Consider the following 25,122-nt stretch of genomic DNA (forward strand, 5'->3'; position numbering starts at 1 on the left):
TAAGGATTTTTTTTTTTAATAATAAAATAAGGAGCATCTACAATGAAGCAACCAAACCATTTAAGACCTTCCATTATCTTCATCAACAATTAACCTCACAACAATAATGATCAAAGTACCAAGTGCTGGGTCACTCCAGACCTGAACACAGATTCCCAGAGTAGAGCAGGACAGTGCGAGTCAACTGTAGCTGGAAGACATGATCTGCCACTTGTCTGCTGTCTGTGAAAGGTACTATACTAAATAAAGTTTACTTACATTAATTAAAAAAAAATCTTGAAACAATGAACAAACTAGGCTATAGCCTATATGACATTGGCCTATTTGATGTAATGTACAGTAAAATATAACCAATTAATGTTAAATCAAGTCTTTTACACTGCATGTCTGCGCAGAGCTTCACTGAATTTTAATGTTTTAATTTAAATTTAAATTATTTTGAAAACTTTACTTTGAAAATCTTTTTTACTTGACATTTTCTTCGCATTTGTGCTTTCTTGACAATATCACAGCACCAGTGGATTATCAATATTTTTCAAACCTGGATAAATATTACACGGAAAAAAAGCCGACATTAAAGAAACTAAACCTGATATTAATGAGTAATCGTTATTTTGGTTTTTTAGCCTTTAATGGGTTATTTAACGGAATAATTCAGTTTAAACAACCAATAAATAAAATTAAACAAGCAAATTATGATTAGGCAAACATTACTGAGAGTGAATAACTTAATTTTTAATTCTGAAGAATGAGAAAACCTATCGCAATATCCTCCAATGCTGTGCGAGTGGTGTTGGGGCGGAGACACTTGCCGTGACCGACAGCAGCATCCAGCACTGTTGTGGATGAGAGAGAGGCTGCTCTGTCTTTCATACAAAACAGCGTCGCAGTAGCAAATTAGTAGGTATAAACAATAGTCGCGTTTAGTGCAGCAAGGTATAACTTTTCAATGAGTTAGGACCCGTTGTTTTTGTATACGACGTGTGACTGAAGGACATGCCAGCAGCAACCTTGCAACTCCAATTTAAGATTTTAGAGGTTGTAATAGTATAGTATCCCTGCAGCTGCAGAGTTGCACACAAAAAAACATTATTCAGTTGAAGCTCGGAGTACTGCACATCACACAGAGGAGTCTCTTCGCCTCCATAGACGAGGATGAGCAGGAGTAACTGAGGTAATGTCATAACAGCTCTTTGCTTTCACGCGTAAAACCCATGTGGTGATTTGGTTGCTGCGCCAAGTTTTTTCCTGTGACAATAAAACTCACGGAGAGGATGTGACAATAATATATTAACCTTTATTTGTAATGTGAAATGAATAAGATGGCAATGAATCCTCATCTGTCTCACAGATGACTGAGCAGGTGCTCGTGAGGTATTTTAATTAGCATATCATGGATCCGGTGTGAGGGAAAAGATTCACAGCGCTTTTAATAAATAGTCGGTGTTTTTAAATGTGGTGTAAGAGTGGAAATCACAGTAAATGCTGCTAAATTGATGTTATTGTATCAAGTAACTTGATTAAAACGTCATATCTGTGTTAGTGTGCTGTTGTGAGCTCCTATCATTACTGGATGCAGTGTAAGGCAGCGACCTGTCAATCATCTCATCCTTACTAGTCCATTGTGTTCCCCCTCCTGTGTGTGAGTGAGTTACCATGGAGAGTCTTCCGGGGTTTCTCCCCTGATTCCCTTATTTGGAGAGGGGTTGGCTGTCACTAGCTGGACTGATGGTGTTGTTGGGTTAATGGTGCTGCAGTCAGGTCCCGGGTGAGAAGCCGCCAGAGTGACAGAAAGCTTCAAAACATCGACCTGAGCCCAAGTCATTAGGAAGGCTCAAATGAAGTTCTCTGTGGACTTTGATTGGCGTTGGTCAGCGTTTTTGCACCCAGGTGGCATTAATGGCCCCATGATATCGTTGAATATAGCAATTAACTGTGAGCATGTACAATCAATTTTCAATGATTTTTTTTTTTAGGTCTATGTTCTCCATAACTAAATCTTGAAATATTGAACCCAAGCTCTACTGTGATACTGGTTGCAGTCAGGGTCAGATTTATCACTGTTGTTGGTGTGCTGGATTGAAAGTCAGCCTATAGGTAACACCCATAACATTTAGCTTCAGTGTCTGGGGATAAAATTTCTTGTGATTTGGTGCTATAATTTAAGATTGATTGATGATTGATAAATAAAACAAAGAACCATTTTTTTCACAGAGTAAATAATTTTTTTTTATGACTAAATATCATTTTTCTAAACATATAAATAGTGATTATAACATTGGTATCAAACGGCAACCTCCGGTCTGAAAATGTGAAGCCCATGCGGAAGTATTATAAGCTGCAATTCATCGAGGATCATCTTGAGGCTGGCTGCAGAAATACCTGAAACCACATAGAGACCCATTCAAAAAAGACAATCTTAACAGCATTAATAAACATGTTTACAGCCTGGAAAAAAGCTTGCCTCTACGTAGATCATTTCTCTATCGGCACACACTGTACGGGGGTGAATTTTCTTCTAATGTGACAGTTCAGAAGATATTAAGATAACGAGTTTTTGCCCAAATAAGGACATGACTGACTGGACTCCCGGTCGGGAACACATAGCTGTTGGCTAGGAGGCTCAAACCCCGCCTCTTTACGTCACACTATGCCTGGTTGAGTTCCGCATTTCCAATATGGCTGCCCCCGCCAAATGGCGGCCCTCAGGAACACATAGGTGACGTCACAGAGACTACGTCCATTATTTATACAGTCTATGATTGGTATCAGAACTTCATATATCAGATTATGCACAAACAATTTGTAATACTTCACACAATCCACTTATATGACCAGAAACCGTCAGATTTTAGGATACCAAACATCATCAGTGCTAGGTGTGAGATACTAACTAACTATTTTACTCTGCAAAAATCAGCCTGCAAAATGATTTTGTGTACTGTATGCAAGGCTTCGGTTTCAGGGTTCTGATGCAACAGAGGGCCCTGCAGTTCTTAAATAATACATACTTATTCTTACACCACTATAACTATATTAACACTTCTGTGTCAGAGGCATACAAGTTACAGAGAAATAGAATCTGTAGCAGGAAGGAAAATAATATTTTATCATCTGTTTCAGTTATTGAAGCAGGTTTGCAGGGAATTCTAGGAAAATGGACAACATTAATAACAACTTCATAACAGTGTGTTTCATTGTACCTTTTTTTTATATTTTAATGACGCAGAATGTAGGGCCATTCCAAAGTGGGAACTGCTCATGAACTGCTTTAATTGTTTGAATATTAAACTTAATGTGAATACATACATGTGTTCATTTAGGGAGTGTTGTAAAGGCTGCAGGAAAAAGACACATATCCACGAGTATCGCACCAACCAATACTGCTATTTATGTTTTCGGTTCTGCCTGAAAGGTTTCAAGATTTCTGCCAAAATTGTGCCCCGATCCTGAGTGAACCTGAGGATCAGGCACAGGCATGAATCCTCAGAGTGAAAAATATAGTGCAACATTCTCATTTATTTTGCTTTGAATCGTAATAAACTACATCCGAAGCTAATGGTATGGTGAGATATGTTTTGAAGCATGGGTCCACTTTATTTAGTCTTAATTGTTGCAGACTGAGTAATCACCTGCAGTCATTGTAATGCTGAAACAGTAAGATGGATCTTGCCTTTCTATACATTGTATATTGCAGATGGGTCCAAACCAATGATGTTTGCAAAGGTCTCCTCAGAATCTCTTATGTCAGCACATCCTCACTTCCTCAGAATATGTTTAAGGCTCATTTGCACACAGGAGGTATTGCTCAGTTTGAACACAAAATATTTGCAACTCAAACACAGAGCAGTCTCTGGACAGGATGAGAATTTTCCATCTTTGAATGTGCTCAAAACTGAAAAAATGCTCTGTGACCGGGGATAAACAGGAAGACTTCCCATGCATACTAATGTCTAAAATCCTATTTTATCTTTCACATGCTTTCCTGTATGCAGGAAAAATACATAACAACTTTCTCCTGCCCTCTGTTACATATTCTATTTGTCCTGAGGCAGAAAGCGCAGTGGTTCAAATTCACCATCATAATCACCAGTTAACAGGCTAATTAAAGACGAACACAACAGTGCTGCACATTCTTCCAAGCATGTAACTGTTTTCTTTTTTTAGGCTGCAGAATTTTTAAAAAGATGTCTCTCTTTTCCCCAGCTGATCTGACCTCAGCCTCTTTTTTATTCCATGGTCTGTCTATTAAATTAATTCATGTATCACCTCTTGATGTTCTTAAAGGTTAAAATATAATTTTCTAATGGACCTGACAAGACATGAGGTCAGCTTTAATATGAAGAGCAGTTCATGCTCAGATGCACTGATGTATTATGAAGTACGCTTCCTGAAGAAGATGTAGGTTTTCTAACTATCAGCCCCGCAGCATGTTGGCAATTTGGATATAAATGTGGATGCTGGTGTCTGTCAGATCATGTCTGTGTCACAGGTCTGCAGCAGCTGATGTGACATGGCACCATCTCATCCGAGTATGATTCACATGACTGAAAATCTGGCTGTTACTCCATCCGTGCGAGCATTTTCTATGTTTTTTTTTCAGATTTGGTCTTAAGGGGCCCTGAGACTATATCTGCATGAACTGGGGTGAATGGAATTAGCATTGCAGAGGGCTCACAACTCCATCACAGATCACTAATTATTCATTGATACTCCTGCTGCTACGAAACACAATACATCCAGAAAATGGGAGGGCAAGAAAAATACTTAAAAACTGAATCTTGTTTCGGTACAGAAAACCATTTCAATTGGCAATAATAATAAAACAAACACATTGAATGTCTTTTAAAATGAAATGGTCACATAGATGGAACAAAATGTAAGATACTTCTTGAGTTGTAAACTAAACACTCGGTCGGTAAAGTAGTTTTATACTTCACGGTTCCTGAAAAAACAGTCGGCCCTCTTCAGGGATTTAAGGTTACCAGGTAAAATATCCCTCTACTCTCCTGTATCCCCCTCCCCTCTCACTCACACACACACACACGCACGCACGCATGCACGCACGCACGCACGCACGCACGCACAAACACACACACACACACACACACACACACACACACACACACACACACACACACACACTTCTCCTTCATTGGCTTTATCTATATTTTTGGCCTCTGTGCCGGGAAATCAATCTCAGTGCGCCATCTCAAAGGATATCCAGTTCCCTAAAAATGCATCTCACATAATAACGGAGGCTTGCCTGTGGAGCTGAGGGAGGATGCACCAGTGTATACTTTGTAGAAGTCCAGAGACATATGAAACAGGTGTGCCAGACCGCCAAAATTTACAAGCTACATGTTCAGTATTTCAAAAATACAATTTGTATTGTTATGATCATAAAATTTGACAGTAGGCTATATTAAAATGGAAAGATGATGCGGCTGTACCACATGTCATGGTTACTATCCTTTTAAAATATACATATGTGTATTCTCCCACTTGTCACTTTAATCTCAGGTGGGAGGGACTAAGCCCCAAGGAGATGAGGTGAGGATAGGAATTGAGGATGTACAAAATGAGGCATTAGAACAGGCTGACGTTCTGTGCTTATAGTTATTCATTCTGAAACATTTAGACACCTTTTTGTATTGTAATGAGGGACTAAATAAGCCCCCTTAAACAATGCATTTTGCGACTGTCTATGTTGATCTCAAGTTGCTGTTAGAGTAAAAGATACCTCGGTAGAAACTGGGATGTTTTTCAGCAAGCATTTGCAGCCTGGGCTCTGCATTTTTTTAGCTGTACTTACTGTTGAATATGTAGGTATATGGCAACACAAGAGACGGCTTTAAAGACAAGAAATCTAATCTGCCTGAAATTCTCTTAGGTCAATAAGTATGGCAAATGATGCTGCTGGTGGCTGGAAGAAGATCAGCTGCTCTGAGCTGTTCCCCCTGAGACACAAAGATCATCTGCATCAACTGCAGGAGTTTTTTTATATCCAATTTGGATACACAGAGATGTGACAAATTCCTATAAAAACAGCTTTGCTGTTTGGAAAGATGCAGGAGATGTCTGCAGGCACAAGTTTGGAGTCTTTGGAGTCTTAATTCAGGTATTAGACGATGAATATCTGCAGTGTTTACTCTATGAGTGCAGATGGAGGACTATCCTAGTACTCTTCCACCTGTTTTTTTTCATGGCTGTATAGGAGGAAATACTTGCAAAGAAAAAAAAAGAAAGATGTTTCATTGTTATTTTATATATCAGAGGTCTTGGTCACATGTCTCTGAAGGCTGACACCAATATTTCTGTGTTGTAACAGTCAGTCATTGGTGTTTTGTATTGTTATTTAACTAGAAGTCTTCATGGCACACGAGAGAGGAGAGAAGTAAACAACAGAAAAAGTCTGCATGCATTAATTGGTTTTGCAACACGCTGTAATAACAGTTGCAATGCGTTGCAATAGACCATGGGAAGTTCAAGGCAACACCATCATTAGGCATAGTCTATCCAGACAATGAGGATTCCTTACAGAGGTCCTGTCTGTTCAGGGTGGATTAAATAAGAGCCTGAGGGCAGTGGTTCCTAAAGAAGAAAGAGGCAAATAAATCAGGCATTTACTTTTTATAGATCAATATTAAAAAGGGGGGAATGCTGAAACCTTACATTTTCTTTCAAATATTTCCAATTATTTCCTTCCTAATGTTGTCTGGTTAACAAGGCTGACTATTACTTTTTAGGGTTCATTTCAAGGCGCTATTTAGGATAATGCACTTGCTGTTTCTTCAAGGAAATGTTTGTTACTTGACCTTACCAGACACTTAAACCAGACAGTAAAGCTCCTGACGGTAGCAGAGGTCGGTCTTCAAACTTCATTTCAATGCTTTCAGGAGTACCTGTATAATTTTTAATTTTTCTTTGACCTTTTCTAAATTGGATCAAATTTTTTCTTGCATAATGCCTCTGTCTGAGACTTTACCTTCTTACATGTATTATGCTGAAATGGAAAAAAAGAAAAGTTGGTATTTGATGCTTCAGATTTACGCTGTACTTTTATGACATGTATGTCATTCAACTACTGAACCCAAACAGGCTTGAATCAACTGCAAGTTCAATTATTGACCAACTTCATCTGTTAACAAACAAAAGTTTGACATAGCAAGAGAAGCATGTCATGCTTGCATTTTAATGTTGTGTTTTCAAGGTTAGAAAAATGATTGAATTTTAAGTCTAAGTGCTTGTAAATGCTTGACATTGTAATCATATATATTTCTCAATTAACAGCTATCTGACTCAATAGATCGATTAAATGGAGATAAATAAAATCGTCAAATGTAAAAAAAAAGAAATGCTCTCCCTGATGGGCTCGCGTGTGTGACATGCTGGTCTGTTGTCATGTGTGATGTGACGTCACCCCCAAGAGGACGGTGCGTAGACCAACATGCTGGGAGGCTGTCGGTTCAATGAACGTTGGCTGGAAAATGCTAAATATAAACTATGGATAAGACGTGGAGCAAACCCACGCGTTGCCTGCTGCAAAGTCTGCAAAATAGTGATCAGACTTTTCGCAATGTGAGAGTCGGCACTCTCCAGTCATATGAAAGGTAAGTTTACAGGTGCACTAGCTACCACGTTAGCCCTACACGTTAATGAGCCTATTATTTGTTGATGCTAACCGCCTGTTTATGCTACATGCCACGCATGAGTGATGTAGAAGCAGAAGCACTGTGCCATATAACGTGTAGGTGGTGTGATGATTCCCAGCAGCCGTGCCGCTGTCACCCGCGGGTAGTTAGCAGCTCGGGTCAGGTTATTGCTTGGCCGCGGTCGGTCGGCGACAAGTCCCGAAAACATCGTGTCGTGCCCTGAGCCAGCGGCCGCAGAGTGGGAAGTCCTCCTGCTGAATACGAAGGCAACACACGATTTTTCTCATCGAGACCCGATTCTATCACATTGTGCAATTTACAACTGCTTACAGTACTTGAAAAGTTTGAAAATTGACCATTAAAGTCCTTGAAAAGTACTTGAATTTGCCCATGAAAAAAGTGTAGGAACCCAACAACATCTCTGTCCCCTTCAACAGTGGTCCCTGTTAGTGAATATCATGCACCATCGTACCATCCTGAATTAGGTTATGTTGCAGCAGGTGAATGAGTGCAGCCCGCATTAATATTAAAAGTCTGTGTTTCATCTGTCATTTAATTTCAAGAGGTGTGCTGGGAATAAAGGCCTGTATGTGCTTTTCAGACTTGTCCATGAGGGACAATGTGGGTGGGTGGGTTCCTGTTAACTTCTTATTCAACGATTGTGCATAGCATCTCTCCTGTCGACACACAGGTGTTTTCAGTCACTGTTTCTGATTGGACACTGGTCAGGATAAGATGGTTTTGCTAGAATAATCAATCAATCAATCAATCAATCAATCAGACTTTATTTATAAAGCACTTTTCATACAATGGCATTGTAACACAAAGTGCTGTACATAAAAACAACTTAAAATAGAATAAATTAAGAAAAGTATCCCACCCTCAGCCCCGAACCCAAACCCACCCCATGATCCTAAGTTTAAGAACACAATATTTGCAATAATAGTAATAAAAACAATAAAATACAATACAAAAATAAAATAAAAAAGAAGTTGCTGAACGAACTGAGGAAACACTCATGAAATCTTAATGATAACATGATGACTCCAAGCATCTCCTTTCCCAACAATCTTTACAAATCTAACAGATAGGTGTCGATCAAGCACAGCCTTTGTGCTCCTACTCAGTCTTCAGAAAAGGCCTTTTCTGGACAATAAGTTTGAACACTTGGGTTTATGGACTGTTGGTGTTGGGGGACCAAAGACTGTATAAAACATGGACATAGGCTCAGTGATGAAACCCCTTGGTTTCTGAAGCAGAGTTACAATTTCCGGTTCAGTGTGCCGATAGAGAAATTAGTTATTGGCACCAAAATCGTCTGTACCAGACTGCAAACTTGTTTATTTTTGCTGTAAAGACGGGCTTTTTTGAATGGGTGTGTATGTGGTTACCTGGGCTTTTGCAGCCAGCCTCAAGTGGACACTCAAGAAACTACAGTTGTTCGTACTCCAGCATTGGCTTCATTTCTCAAGACCGGAGGTTTTCATTTAGGGGTCTTAAAGCTGCAGTATATCAAAGCTGTTTGTTTTGAACTTGCCTCTTTACAAGTTTACAATTCCAGAACTAAAAGTAGAACTTATAATGATGGAAAAAAGAAGAACTAACTTGCTGAAGTCAGTCTTTGCATGAACATATTAATATATTCATAGTTATGCTCTCCATTAAGAGCCAATGCTTATAACCTACCTCACTATAGTTTCATGGTCAGTATAGCATTTCATTACTGAGTGAGCATGGAATCACACAGCAGCAACATTATTACACAGAACAGTTTATGCATGTTTGTCAGTTCAAACGGAGCAGAAATCATAAGCTTCACATCCTTGAGTGCTTAATGCATGTAGTATTAGTCATGCTCAGAATGTATGAGACATTTCTTGAGGAAGTTAAATGAAGTGGTAATTATAAGCAAAACAAACAATCTGCATATTTTTTTTTTTTTATAATTTTAGTTATTTTCTGTGTTACTCACAGGTTTATTTGTTTATCTCCTGGATATAGAGGCTTAAATGATTGCTGTGTTGTATCATGCATGAGCTGTGTCCTGTGGCTGTTCTGGGCTGACTGAAGCTGCCTGTGATAGCCAATGGTCATAGGACAGCCAGTCCGGACCCGCAGTGAATGGTCTTTTGTGAGAGAGACACCTGCAGGCTCTGCCTCCTGCTCTTGAAGTGATTAACATGCACCTCCAACCTCCCTGGCCTTCCCACTGGCCCGTCCCTCGGACACCCATCCTGGCACTGTTCTGCTGTGTTGGCACCTGTTCTGCATCGCCCATCCTGCACAGGCTATAACTCATGTCTTTGTCAGGGCCGGGCAGACACAGCGTGACTGCAGAGCGATGCATCGATTACCTTTATCAGGGGTTTAAATTTAGATGTTTTGTGAAAACGCAGACGGTGTGGTCATTAAAGGTGATGCGTGCAAGACACTGTATTTGTTTTAAAGTCAGTTTTAAAAACTGTTATCCTTTTTTGTTGAGCAGTTAAAAGACATCAGGGTCACTTGGCATGAGATGCATGGCTCCTTTTTTCTGCCACAGAAGCACTTACTCTCTAACATAAAAACATTGATAGAAAAGAGTCCAACTTTGAAGCAAGGTTGAAACTTAACCACCTGATATGCTAGGAAAGGTCATTTTGTTATACACGGTAAATTGTGCGAGTTAGCAGGAAGAGACCCAGAAATACTGGATGGATGTTATTTTATGCACACATTTCACTGAACTGAAACACTGTCAAAGACAAAACTATTTATCATAATGTATCAATAAAAAAAAACGTTCTATATCAGCCTGCAAAGAGTAAACAGACATACCGGTTTGACGTTATCTGCCACAGTCTGCTCTGGTGTCCCAATAAAGGTCCCGGAGAAGTAAATATGCACACAGTTTGACTCTTTTGTCCTCAAAGAGAAGTGAAGCATTCACACACTGGCATGAACTTCAAATTCGCTGCTTAGCTATTTTGTTCTTTAACCTTGCAAAGCCCTGTTTAGAGTTTCTCCACGTGGATTAATACCTTAACAGAAAATGTATATCTTTTATAATCCTGCTCCAGTTTCAGCCATGAGAACAAAACATCATGAGTAAAGGAAGTTATCTGAAGAGAAATATTCTCCTTCTGCTTGCGAACTGACTTCTCACTGCCAAACTTTATCAGCAAATTGTAAATATTGCGACCCCCGGGCCAGTGCTCAATATCAATCCGAATATCGACCAAAACACAGGCACTAAAATTCAGTATAATAAAACATCCAATCTTGTCGCTGATAACTTCAGTTTAATATGTCATAAAGAGGAATCAGTCTAAGAGTGAGACTATTTCAAAATAAGTGAAAAACTCCTCACAGTGCCTTTAATAAGCGTCCTTTACACAAACATTATCGCAGGCCTTACCTCTTTGGATCTTTTTGAGCTAATGAATAACACTGTCCTGTTGTATTTTTGAGTTAAGTGCTAAATAACCCCTCTAAGAGCTCACAGGAGTGTAACACCTCACCCAGGGGACCTCATGTATTCTTCACAGAACTTTGGTCGGACAGTCCATCAGATTTGATTCAGTTGAGGCTGGATAATACTGAAGAAAAAAACCAGGATGGTCGTCCAGTTTTCTTCACATTTTCCTGAAACTGTCTCATGTGTTTTTCATCTTCATCAACATTGACTGCAGCGCTTTGCTCTGTTTTGTGTTTTCCTCTTTCTTTAAAACTGAGCTGTTGCTAATTTGAATCAAGGATGCAAATATTCATTTCCCCTGCTGAGTGAGTTTAGATGCAGCGGTTTAGATTTATTGATATAGGAGTGATATAAAATCGTCAGCCGAGTCGTGATGTGTAATTTCATGTGATACTGCCTGAATGCATTTGCAAGCTCTTTAAGTTTACAGTGCAGCTGAGAGACACATCTGTCAGCTGCAGCTGATGCTAATGTAGAGTGAATGCACCTGCTTTGCGTCTGCATCACTATTACCTGAAGTATTTTTAGCACTCATATAAGATGGATTGCAAATAATCAATAAAATGTCATAGCAGTACGGATGGTTTGATTTGGTAAAGACAAACATCCCGTATATTTGTATTTCTACTGAACCTTGAACAAGAATTCTTCATACACACAACTTTGTTTGTATCAACATAGATCATTTCAGTCCACTCTTAGCCTGCTATTACTATGACTCATATTCCCAGTAGCTTTCATTTTTTCTGAGTCTCATGCTGCTTTGTGTCCTTAAACGCCAGGGTCAGTGCATGCAGCTCTCTGCTGCCAGACATTCAATGACGCTTGAGTCTAAATTGGTTTTGAATTAGATTTTGGTGGCATCATCTCTCTGCTTCATTGTTCGGACCTCAGGTGTTGTTTTGATATCGGCAGACCTGTGTTTACTTGCATGCTGACACATTGATAATCCACCTCTATTTCGTACACCTTCTCTGCATCATGGGCCCAGCGTTAACACACAGTGCACATTGAATTCCTCTCCTGAATATTTCTTAAACATCCCCCTCTTTGCTGCCCCCCTCTCCAATGTACTTACTCTTTGCTGTACTGAATGTTCTGTATGGTTATTAAGTGTTTGCCTGATAGCTCCAACTTCAGACAGCACCAAAACAGAACCGTGGATGTCTGCTTAACTATCTGTCCAAATGCTGTCACGCCCCTCCTTCCGCCTCTCCCTCCAGTCCCAGACTCGGGTCTTGAGGATTAACCCCCGCCCTGTATACACTGGCCTGCCTTGATTATGTCCAGGGATAAGAGCTGCTTAATTGTAATCACTGGAGCTGTCCTGAGCAGTGTCAACACTGGAACACAGATCATCTGAGGCCGAGCACAGATAGATATACAGCACAACAGAACAATATTTCTGTACCTACTCAAGAACTCCAATTAGAGCTTCCAAAACCCATTTTTAACCACAGTAGTACTGAATGAAAGATACAACGATTATGTAAATCAGGGCAGATACAAATGTTTGAATAACAATTCATCTGGAAGTGATTCTGATGCCGACGTTTTTTTTTTTGTTACTTCTTGTAACAAAAAAAACCCAACCTTTGACCTGTTGTTGAAACAAGATGTGAGATTTGTTGTTTTTCCATTGTTGCTTGTAATCCCTCCTCTCAAAATGTCACTTTAACATGTCTCACAAACTGCATGTCCCTGATCTTTCTCAGAGACGGTGTAACACTTCTACTCTGCTGACACTCCCATTCATATTTGACCATGACCACAAATCAGAGTTTGATTTCTCCTGCCCAATGAAATCCCTCCCCTCCAAAGTCTGCTAGCATCAAACTGCAACAAAACAGATTAACATCGGCTACTGATGTTGCTGCATAGCACATTTTTACTATATCCGTCTCAGGCCATAGGGCATCCATTTATGCTCTGTTAGCAGCTCTGTAGATGTGACCTGTCTCCCACTGTGCAGAGGACTGTGGGTCATGAAAGCCAAAAAAAGCATTCGGGGCTGCAAACTTCAAAATGCAAAGAGCTGTATTAGGACCTCTGGTGTTTCTGGAATGGTCGTATTTTGTCACGCAAATCTTTATCTGACACAGTAAATTGAAAGAATGGGTAATGTAATCTACTGTTAACAAAGGTTCCTTCATGGCTTTGCTAATATCAATCCAAGTGGTCTCCAGGCTTTCAGTTCAAAACTACTCGTCTTATCTCCTTGAAATCAAACACTTTGTACTTTTAATTATAAGTGAACAGCAGCACGTATCTATCCATCTTGACACGACATGGCATTTGCAATATTACGTGACAAGTTTTAAAAGGATCTAGCAAAGACTTCCAAAGATAGATGACACTTCAACTCCTGAGTGTTTTTGAAGCTTGACGTGATAGACTGACATTTATGAAGTCGTGGTAATGAGTATTGCTCATGACTTAAAGCTATAACAAGCTCTGGATTTACGGGGATCTTCTGTCGTGATGTCCTTTTGAAGGATGTGCCACACTGGTGCCACTCATTGTTAATTGATATTCCAATGATTGAAAGAACATTAACTGATTGGAAGTCATTGAGATATTTGCAGATCTTCAGTGTGCTGATTGCCTGCAGCCTTTTCTCACAGATAATTTGTGTCTTTGTTCCTGTGTGACATTTGCACTAGAGCTTGAAAATGTGTGAAATGATGTTGGCACATTATTAGATGATTCAAGAGGGGGTGAGGTGCCTGAGCAGTCACTGTGATTTGTTTGCTCTAGAAGGTAATTGCTTCAGAAAGAAAGGGTTTGGGGAACTAGATAAGATTTTACAGCACTTGGCTATTCCTCTGCTGTGACTGCAGTGAGAAGTCTGAAAAGAGGGGAGAGAATAGAAAAGAATCTATCAAGTTTTATATTTTTGCTTTGGAGTAAACACAAGAGGCGTCATGTAACCAAATTTGCTGATGACTCTGTGATTGTGTCACTCCTCACTAATGGTGACCCTCATCATGGCTCTGTCTTAACAGATTTTGTTCTGTGGTGCGAGTAATCTTTTTTACACACCAGTGTGTCCAAAACAAAAGAGATGGCTGTGGATTTTGGGAAGAATCACACTGTCATCTCTCCAGTATAGACAAACGGACAAGCAGGACAAATATGTTGGCATTGTGGATGACAGGCTGGCTTTGGAGCCTCATGTTGATGTTTTCTGCAGCAGAGGCCATCAAGAATGCGTCTTTATCATAAACTGTGTTATTCTTTATCTGACAGTGTTTTCATGAAAATATTTTATTCTTTTTTATTAGGGCCCGAGCACTGACAAGGTCAGCGAAGGCCCTTTTGAAACCCGAGGGATTATTATTATTATTTGTTTGTTTGTTTGTTTCTTTCTTTCTCCCGACTTTTGAATCCCCAATTTGCTTGCCTTAACGCGGACCCAAAAATCCCCAACCGTTGCACATGCACCAGGCCTGGCGAAAATTTCAATATTTTTGTGGTCCCGAAAAAAAATTCCCCAAAATGGCTAAATGGCGCTCCCTTTAAGGTGAAAATGTCAAAGGGCCAGCCCCATAAACATCGTTCAACATACATGCATGCAAATTTTTTTGGAAAGGTATCATGCCAAGACCTACAAAAAATCCTCTCAACGTCGTGGTGAAATCCCAACTGGAAGTCGGCCATTTAGATTTTTCTGTTTTTCACCCCATTATTTTGGGTATGTATTTATGTAAACTCCACCTACAATTTTGCTCTGATCAACTCCCAACCACACACATTTTGAAGTAGACACATTGACGATCAAAAGTTATCAGACATAATTTCTCTAAGTCAATTGGTGTGGGCGTGGCACCTTGCTAAACTGGAAGGCAGGGTTCCCACGCGTCCTTGAAAACCTGGAAAACAGTTGACCAGTTTTCCAGTACTGGAAAACATCTGAAAAATGGGAGAAAAAGTAAAATGTCCTGGAAAATCACATATAGTCCTGGAAAATTATTCCAACATGGCTGCATTTGACCTGACCCTATTAACAAAACACATCCACGCTGTGCTGGAAAAGACAGCGACACTGCGCAACTTTTTTCACATTTTTTCTCCTTCACTTCATAATCATGCATTCACAGAAAACGGGGGTATATTGTTTATGTTTTATGGTACATTTGGCTCAATTAACGTACTCTAGCTCAGTTGTTCTCAAAGTGTGGTCCTGGGACCCCTGGGGGTCTGCGAACCATAGCGTGGGGGTCCGTGAAATAATTTGAATACATTTCTAATAAATTATAAAATTGTGCTGTGTCATTACAAAACAGCATATACACCATTGTTATGATACCATTTGGTGACTCAAAGGGATATGTGAGTCTTGTTACTGTTAATTTTCTGAAAGCGTTTAAGATCAATTACTTGAAAAGTATAAATGCTGTCATGTTGAGTCCACAAGGAATGAAATGACCCTCTGTTTTAAAGTATACAAGTGGTATTTACTTGATTCAAATTGAAGTGTTATCTGTTTATCACTATGGTACAGGTCTGAAGTATTTACATTGATACGTTTTACAATACAAATAGTTCCAAGGGAAACTAAGAGTGCAAATGGTAGTAAGCATGTGCTTTAGTGATGGGAAGTTCGGCTCTTTTCAGAGAGCCGGCTCTTTTAACTCGGCTCCCAAAGAAGAGCCGGATCTTTTGACTCCCGATTGGCTCTTAATTTAGAATCTTTTGTAGCCGTATGTTTGACCTTAATTTTGCAAAAACTAATGGTTTGTGTTGAAAACCCTTTTACGTACAGTGTTTTTATGAGAAGCCTTATAATTGCCCAATTGTGTGCATTTATTCTGTAACAAAATCATTCTCACCCTGATCCTAGGGTTATGATTAGGGTTAGGGTTGTGATTAGGGTTATGATTAGGGTTGGGGTTGTGATTAAGGTTAGGGTTGTGATTAGGGTTAGGGTTGTGGTTAGGGTTAGGGTTGTGATTAGGGTTGTGATTAGGGTTAGGGTTAGGGTTGTGATTAGGGTTAGGGTTGTGATTAGGGTTGGGGTTGTGATTAGGGTTAGGGTTATGGTTAGGGTTATGATTAGGGTTAGGGTTAGGGTTGTGATTAGGGTTAGGGTTGTGATTAGGGTTAGGGTTGTGATTAGGGTTAGGGTTATGATTAGGGTTAGGGTTGTGATTAGGGTTAGGGTTAGGGTTGTGATTAGGGTTAGGGTTATGATTAGGGTTAGGGTTGTGATTAGGGTTAGGGTTAGGGTTGTGGTTAGGGTTATGATTAGGGTTAGGGTTGTGATTAGGGTTATGATTAGGGTTAGGGTTGTGATTAGGGTTAGGGTTGTGATTAGGGTTATGATTAGGGTTAGGGTTGTGATTAGGGTTAGGGTTATGATTAGGGTTAGGGTTGTGATTAGGGTTAGGGTTGTGGTTAGGGTTATGATTAGGGTTAGGGTTGTGATTAGGGTTATGATTAGGGTTAGGGTTGTGATTAGGGTAAGGGTTGTGATTAGGGTTAGGGTTGGGGTTAGGGTTGTGACTACGGTTAGGGTTGGGGTTAGTGCTAGGGTTGGGGTTAGGGTTGTGATTAGGGTTAGGGTTGTGATTAGGGTTAGGGTTGTGATCAGGGGTTAGGGTTAGGGTTGTGATTAGGGTTAGGGTTGTGATTAGGGTTAGGGTTGTGATCAGGGTTAGGGTTAGGGTTGTGATTAGGGTTAGGGTTGTGATTAGGGTTGGGGTTGTGATTAAGGTTAGGGTTGTGATTAGGGTTAGGGTTGTGATCAGGGTTAGGGTTAGGGTTGTGATTAGGGTTGTGATTAGGGTTAGGGTTAGGGTTAGGGTTAGGGTTGTGATTAGGGTTAGGGTTGTGATTAGGGTTAGGGTTGTGATTAGGGTTAGGGTTGTGATTAGGGTTGCGATTAGGGTTAGGGTTGTGATTAGGGTTGGGGTTGTGATTAGGGTTAGGGTTAGGGTTGTGATTAGGGTTAGGGTTATGATTAGGGTTAGGGTTAGGATTAGGGTTAGGTTTAGAACCAGAACTAAATTTAAGCATACAGAACCAGAACCAAACTCATGTCAACAGAACCAGAATCAAACTCAACCAGAACCGAACAAGAACCGAACCCAAACGAACCAGAATCGAACCAGAACCGAACCAGACCCGATCCAGAACCGAACCAGAACCGAACCAGAACCGAACCGGAACCGAACCGAAGCAGAACCGAACCAGAACCGAACCGAACCAGAACCGAACCCAACCAGAATTGTCCAGAACCGTACCAGAACCGAACCAGAACCAAACCAGAACCAAACCAGAACCAAACCAGAACTGAACCAGACCCGAACCAGAACTGGACCGGAACCGAACCGAACCAGAACCATACCAGAACCGAACCATAACTGAACCAGAACCGCACCAGAACCGAACCAGAACCGAACTAGACTTGAACCAGAAACAAACCAGAACCGAACCGAACCAGAACCATACCAGAACCGAACCAGAACCGAACCAGAACCGAACCAGAACCGAACCAGAACCGAACTCAAGCAAACTGAACCAAAACTAGAACCAAACTCAAGCAAACAGAACCAGAACCAGAATCAAACTCAAGCAAACAGAACCAGAACCAAACTCAAGCAAACATTATTAACGTCCTCAGGTTGGCATTGAGAAAAATCAGATGCCTCAGCTTGGATGGGCTGATCCGATTTCTCCTCTCAGTGAGTATTTGCCCTGTCTTTAGGACTCTCTCTGAAGGAACAGATGTAGCCATGATACACAGCCTCCCCTCCATCACCTACATCCTATATCCTCACATATGATTGGCTGCATGGCCGCCATGCTGACCAATCAAAACAAAGTTCTGCTGTGAGCAGAACACACTGGGAGCCGGCTCTCTTTGATGCGTGCCGGCTCTTCTGATTCACTATAAAGCATCGGCTCTCAGAGCCGCAGCTTTTGATCATGACACATCACTAATGTGTTTAATCTGTGTTACAATTATGAGGGGGCCATGGACAATTTTCTCACCTGTAAGGGGTCCCTGGCTCCAAAATGTTTGAGATCCCCTGCTCTAGCTAGTAGGAGTGCAAACTCCCGATAGTGAAAACAAACTGAACAAAAAGAGCGACACAGCTGCACAGAAACTCCACGTTGTAGACATCGCTGATCATAATAGACATCGCCATGCAGGAAGACAGTTTACATTTTTCTAAATCTCTGAGAGATCTTCAAATACAGAGTGCGTCTTTACACCGGTGCGATTTTTCAGAGTTTACGGTAACTCAAATAAAAAAACGTGACATTTGCTTTGTTTTATATCGACCACTTAGCAGGATGAATATCACGATTAAGCAGGTATATTTTGAGTCATAGTAGCACTGATCCTCTGATCATCATTATTATTATTTAATTATTTCAGTAAGGCAGCTTCCTGATTCCTTTGCTGGTTCTTTTGATTTTTTCTTAGCTCATTTTATATTTTTTGAGAAAAGAGAAAGCTGAGATGTTGCCCATCATTGTTACTTGGTTGCACTAATAAAGTGAAGTGCTGTACATCTGTGGTTGCATTATTCTATTATCAATTTGCCATAATTTTTAAGTATGTAAGAGATCATTTAATTGATAGCCATAGACTACATGTCTTTCAGTGTAGACTTCCACTGAGAGGAACATATTAGACTATTTAGGAACTAAATTAGGAACTAAATTTATACTGTCATACCAGCCTGATCATCAATGAAAATGTCCTGGAAAATGATCTCTGGAAAAGAGTGGGAACCCTGGGAAGGACATTTTGGCAATCGGTGTAAACAATTGGATTCCTAATAACTCCTCCTCCTTTTGAGTGTATTTATTTCAAATGTGCTCACAAACGGCCTTCACACCTTCATGAAGCATCACAGGTCAGACTGTGACCTGTCATTGAAGGATGTGTCTCTGGCGACCCCTCAAACTTTGATGTCTCGCCATGAAACAAGAAATACTTTTTGCTCCTTCATACAGTGATCAATTTGTTTGAAGTTACATACACATGATCAGGGTCCATCCCTCAACACACCCATGGACACATTTATCTAGTACAGCCATTTACTCTCAGAACATGTTTTTAACATGCTTGTGATCCCAACTCATTCTATAATGATCTGTGATGAACAATCCTTCAGAACACAATTACAGACACAGCAGCACCTATTGGTGACAGGCAGTACTGCAATGTACACTATGCTGATAACTGCATGAGTATGCTCAAAGTTTCAGCCTAGGCAGCACAGCAACACCTACAGCACATCCGGCTGTGGTTTACATCAGGCTGTGGCGTACATCAGGCGGTCGTGCACATCAGGCAGTCGCGCACATCAGGCGGTGCTTGAACGAGGGCCCGCACATATCCGCTTGCGGTTTTAATTCAATCTATTCTTTCATTCCCATTTATTTGTTTGTATGGCTCCCTCAATAAAACAACAATCTGAAACAGGTTGCTGGTCAAAATGTGCTGCAAAATCTGTTGCCTCTTTGAATGGTTGATTGTGTTGCTCCAGGATGGCTGCAGATACATCCTCTCTTCATGCTGGACAAACAGACTGAACATCTTCCATGGTGCAGATCTGTTCAACTCGGATTTGTGCTATTCTGTGTTTACAGCAACCATTACATCATCAGCATGTCGGTAGGTCAGTGCATTTTGCTAGGCAGAGAGCCAACGTACCATGGAGGGAGCTAACTACAGAGGCTCAGTAGCCTGAGGATATTTCACACTTGTTACACCAACAACTCCGGCAGCAACTTGCAGTGTATAGAGCTAATGTTTGGAAGGGTGGCAGCGGAGTTGCAAAGAGTAACACAGCCAATGAAATCAAGCATCTGAAGAATCATCAAGCTACAAAATACAAAGAGTTCAACTAAACAAAAAAGAAGCTGAGCAAAGCAGTTAAGTGTGCAAACAGAGCGTTTGATTGATTGCTTCTACTATATACATGGCTGATGCCGATACCAAAGCCCAGGTATAAAGGTTAGTATCAGGACTTAGAAAGTCGAACTGGTACATATTTTTCTCAGCGTTCCTTCTGTAGTTTGTGTGATAGTTGTGGTACTTCTGGCTGTAAAACAAATCACCCCTCAGGGATAATGAAGATATTTGTGATCCTTGATCCAGGAAAGTTTTTTTTAATCTGTATTATTTGATTGAGATTACTCTTTTTGTTTATGGATAAAAGTTTTTCAATCTAAATCAAGTTCTGTGACAGTGTCAGTGCATCATGGGTAGGTGGTCTGTCTGTGTGTCTGTGAGATGCGGCGTGGGAAAATCCTGTCCTCTTGAACTTCCCACTGAAAACAGGCCCAGCCCTCTTGAGAGTATAGCCTGATGTCTGTTTTACTGAAAAGGACATCTTATTGCCGACACCCCCTCAGATAAAGATGTTATAGTGGACAAGTTAATCGAGACATCTCTCTTGTTAAAGGTGGTCTTGCGGAACAGGTTGGCCATCTGGCTTTTTAGTCGTGTCAAGTGCTGAGGTCAAATCTCAGGTGACCTGTCCTTGGTACACTTCACTGATGGAGCCAATTACTGCTCTCTCAGAATCCCCCCTTTAATACAGTGTCCCATTCTCCTGCAGTGTTTGTTTATTAAAACAAGGAGATAGTTCCAAGGAATTGTAAAATATTGTTAGTATTTTTCAACTTGTGTTTCAATCCAATCTGTGTTTCAAAGACCTGCTCAATATTTTGGGTTGTACACTATTTCGATTTCTTGCCTGGAGCTAGATAAGAAAATGTATTTGTTCTCAGGCTGCAGACAGAAGATGCTTAGCTTAGCATAAAGACAGGAAACAGAGGGATACAGCTAATCTAGCTTGGTCCAAAAGCAAAACAAAAGCAAAACATTGCATCCAAAGCCCGCAGATAACATCTTATTTCTTTATATAACTCAATTGTACAAAACAAAGTGTAAACAGCACAAACGTAATTTAGTTGAGGGTTATGTGCTGAAATATTTTTGGTATATGGGCCATAAACTGTGGATCAAATTGACCTTAAAGAACATTGTTATACCTTTCAAAGTGATATGGCACACATAATGTTGACAGCTTGATTCCTGAAACTGTACCTGAGCACAGCAAAAGCAGCCATGGAGAGTTGGATTTAAAGAAAGAAAACATCCTAACATTTGTTAATGTATGCATCTATGTGTGAACCTCATTAGAGAATTAGATCCTTAGGTTCTTTCCTCTTACTGCAGTAATGTTTGCTCTCCTGCTGTGATGAGCCAAAGTATGCTGCTTCCCCAGTCACGGGAGGTGTAATTGAGGTTTTGATGATAGGACAGAATGCATTAATCACTTTTGGGGATTTAACTCATAAATCTTTGCTTGAATACACAGAGAAATTACAGCTTAAAGGGAATAATGAGATCAATGTTTGAGAGTTTCTTTATAAAATCAGCTGTGACAGATGCCTCACTTTAAATGATTAGGCAGCTATTAGACGAAGACTCTTGTAAACTGTTCCCTGAAATGGATATCATTTGGGATTCAAGTCTTGTTCATGACAGTTTATCCTCTACATGCATATTGTCAAATCAAGTTGTAGTTTTGATGCAGTGTTTGTAATTCAAGTACATTACCTGACTCTACAATCTGTGTCTGTGGTTTAATATTTGAGGAGTTATCTGTTTTCTTTGTGACTTTAAGAACGATGAGCAACTTGATATCACTCTTAGATCTACAGTTATCGGTAAATGTGAAGCACACAAGCTTAGCTTAGCTTACTAACTCAAAAGCCCACTCGCTGAAAACATGCTTCATGTGTTTGAATTTTTTCAAACGCTTTTATTCAGATAATCAGACGGTGGATAGAGTGGCAACCGGAGGAAAGAGAGGAAAGACATGCTGCAAAGGGCAGGGGGGCGGAACTGAATCCAGGCCGCTTGCTTTGAGGACTGTAGCTTCTGTACATGGGGTGCATGATTTAACCACTGAGCTAAACTGGCACCTTGAGGTTTTTAAAAAAAATGGCATGAGATAATAAAAAAAAACGTTGAAAAGTAAGAGGTTAGCAAGCAAATCTGATCAGAGCTATAAATGCAAATGAAGGATGTAAAAATGTGTTTTTCATTAAATGGGATCTTGCAGTGTGAATGTAGTCAGTGTTTTTCAAAGTGGGGGTTCCTGGGGGCGGTCACAAGGGGGTGCTAGGGGAAGTTACACTGACACTGACACTTGGAGGGAAGAGGGGAAATGGGACCAGAGCAGAGCATGCATGTTCTTCTCCTCTTCTGCATTAGTTCACCTGATCACTTGGCAGTATTCCAGCCAATCAGCTGAAAGTTACAGGGTTGATGGAAAGCTTGGATCCTTTTTTTAAAATTTATTTTTTTAACTTTTTTTCTTTACTCAGTAACTAATGCAATGTAAAAATGTATTAAAGTACAATAAAAAAGCTACTCAATTACAGTGACTTTAAAAGTAAATGTAATGAATTACTTCCACCCCTGCCTGTCATAGGCTAACGATATATGGGGGTCCTGACACTAAAGATTGGTTACCCTTGGTCTGAGTAACTCAAGTAACAATACAGTCTACCTGCTCTTTTGTGAAGTGACACATAATATTGATTGATTAATGGATGGATGGATTGATTAATTGAAAGTGGTAACCATTAATTTTTTCCCACACCTGGTAAGAGTGTTATTTATCTGAGAGTATTTTCCAAAATGTGAGATGGTTCATTTAAAGTAAAGTAGCAAGTCAGAGGAGAATATCCATGATGAGACAAAATTGTTATTATTAAATGATTACGTTTCTTTGCGAAGTTAACAGTTTCATTTGAATGAGCTGAACCAGTCCGTCTCTGCATTAACCTCAATCAAGTGATGAGTATTTCACGTCTTGCATTAACGGGCCAAACATAAACACACTCCATGTTTGTCGTTCTGGCCAAGCATCAATGTGACGCTAATTTATGCAGAGGTCAGCGAGATGGCCTCATGAAGAGGCTGTCAAATAAAGACAGGAAAATGTTTTTCTCCCCTACTTAAGAGCTGGCAGCAAATATAAAGAGACACTGTCAGAACATGAATGTGGCGGAGGCGATGCCAGCGTATTCATCAATGCCGGGCTTTATGTGTGGGAGAGGTTTTGATGTGCAGAGCTCTCGCTGCAGCGGTCTTCTGTAGAGGGTGAAAGCCAGGAGCTTTGCCCAGCTGGGACTAGATGATGGTGGATTCAAGCTGTCTTTTCCTGCCTCCTACAGCAGAAATATCTTCTAGCGCTAGAGAAGAAATGACTCGAAAGGAGGAAATAACAGTATGCCCTTCTGTTACAAGGGATTTTTGGTGATTAGAAGTGACTCGCTCTGAGTTTGTGACAGTTTAATGGGTAATCTCTCCTAAGTGCTTTTTAGGGTGCCGGCTCATTAATTGAGCATATTTTCGTTCCTACTGTCTCTCCCTACATTTGAAGTGTAGATCTCTTAGATGCAGAGCTGTGTACCATGGAGGAGAGCTGCAAATGAGGGTCTCTGTGCCATCCAATGTTGTGGTTGTGATGAAATCAATGGTGGCTGGTGCAGAGCTCTGCAGCATAGAGGGCAGTGCTGCAGTGTGTCTGAAGCTCCTTCAGCTATGTAACCAGATGAAATGCAGAAATGTATATGCTACATATACTAAAAAAGTTACAAAAATGTGCCAAGCAGACAAATCATATGAGACAATGGGACAAATACAGCTGTCTCAGCACTACAATCCATGAAACAGTAATTAGCCTCGATTCAATGGCTAATAACTCTCCAGCAGGAAACGCTTGGCTAAGCTTTTTTGTGCCCTACTTTGACAAGTGTGTTGAATAAAATCAACCACATCCCATGTCCTCAGTTGTTGCCATGGTGCCTGCACTAACTTGTCATCACTTTTGCGGGTAACACTGTAAGCCTCTTATTTGGCGTCCCCACTGCAAACTACCCTTCAGACAGGCTCTGTCCGAACTCCCGCTGTGTGAGTCGCATTTGTGTCGAGGGCTTACACTACCTGTGCTCCTCAGCCAGTCAACCTGCAACAGCACAACCACAGAGCCTCATGGCAGCCTGCAGGCACTAGCATGCCATGAAATGATCTGGATCGATTTTGGCAAGTCAAATGTGCATCTCCTTCATGCCTGTGTGCAAATCAGTGCCCCGGCGATTGAGCCGCTCCTGCAGACTTCCTCTTCTTCCCTTTCTGCTGAGCTCTTAGATGGTGCTGCAGGCCCGCGGCTGGGTGCTGTTTAATGGGTGATGGGTGTTCACTCTGCAGCTCCAAGCCAGACCCAGCATGAGGCCTTCTCTGCTGGAGCTTTGTAGGGAAGGAGGGAGTGAGAAAGAGAAGGGGGTAGTGAGAAAGAGAAGGAGGGAGTAGGAATGGAGGAGAAGAGAGAGAGCACTTCTGGAGCTCGGATTGATTTAATCATTCAGAGCATTCGTGGGGGGTTGTGTGTTTTGGAGTGTGCATCTGAGTGTGTGTGTGGGGTTGAGGAGTGAAGAGGTGGGAGGGATGGCTCTGGGAAAAAAAGCTTCACTAATAATGATAAGAGATGCAGTCAGCAGTCTCAGCCTCCATGGTTATTGAACCGCTAACCTTGGCAGAGTTTGAGCAGTGATCTCTCTGCCCCAATGCAGCGCAGCGACTGTAAACTAGGATGGAACTTCAGTGCCCATTGATCTGATCATTTCGATAAGAAGCACTGCTTTCCTGTTAGATCGGAGCAAGTTAGCCCTCTCACCTGTCAAACTTAATTTTTATGAATCTCTGAGCAAACTAGCATTGCACTGAGCTGCTTGTGTACTTCATACTGACTGTTGTTGTTGTTATTTTTGTGTTTGTTGCTGGTATGACACTGCAATTTGGAATGCAGCATTTTGTATTTTTGAGTAGATAGACCGATATAAAGGCACCAGTTCAGGTTATGTACAATCCATTTACCTGATAATTGCCATTTGACTTCAAAGCAATGTTGCTGTTTTTCCAGTTGAGCCTGATCTATATGAGATTTGTTAAGCAAGCACAAATGT

General features: G+C 40.7%; 1 protein-coding gene across 2 annotated transcripts in view; it reads left to right on the plus strand.

Annotated features, from left to right (window-relative positions):
• The first annotated feature begins 811 nt into the window (after positions 1–811).
• The window catches only part of arvcfb (ARVCF delta catenin family member b), a 290,685-nt gene continuing 266,374 nt past the window's right edge, over positions 812–25,122 (plus strand). The window contains exon 1 of one of the 2 annotated variants that reach the window (XM_034691879.1): positions 812–1,174. The gene's annotated coding sequence lies outside the window, so the exon portion shown is untranslated. Of the gene's footprint in view, positions 1,175–7,431; positions 7,614–25,122 lie in introns of those variants that run through there. The other variant, XM_034691870.1, reaches the window with a different exon arrangement.

The sequence above is a fragment of the Notolabrus celidotus genome, chromosome 9 (assembly GCF_009762535.1).
Source record: "Notolabrus celidotus isolate fNotCel1 chromosome 9, fNotCel1.pri, whole genome shotgun sequence".
Classification (NCBI taxonomy): domain Eukaryota; kingdom Metazoa; phylum Chordata; class Actinopteri; order Labriformes; family Labridae; genus Notolabrus; species Notolabrus celidotus.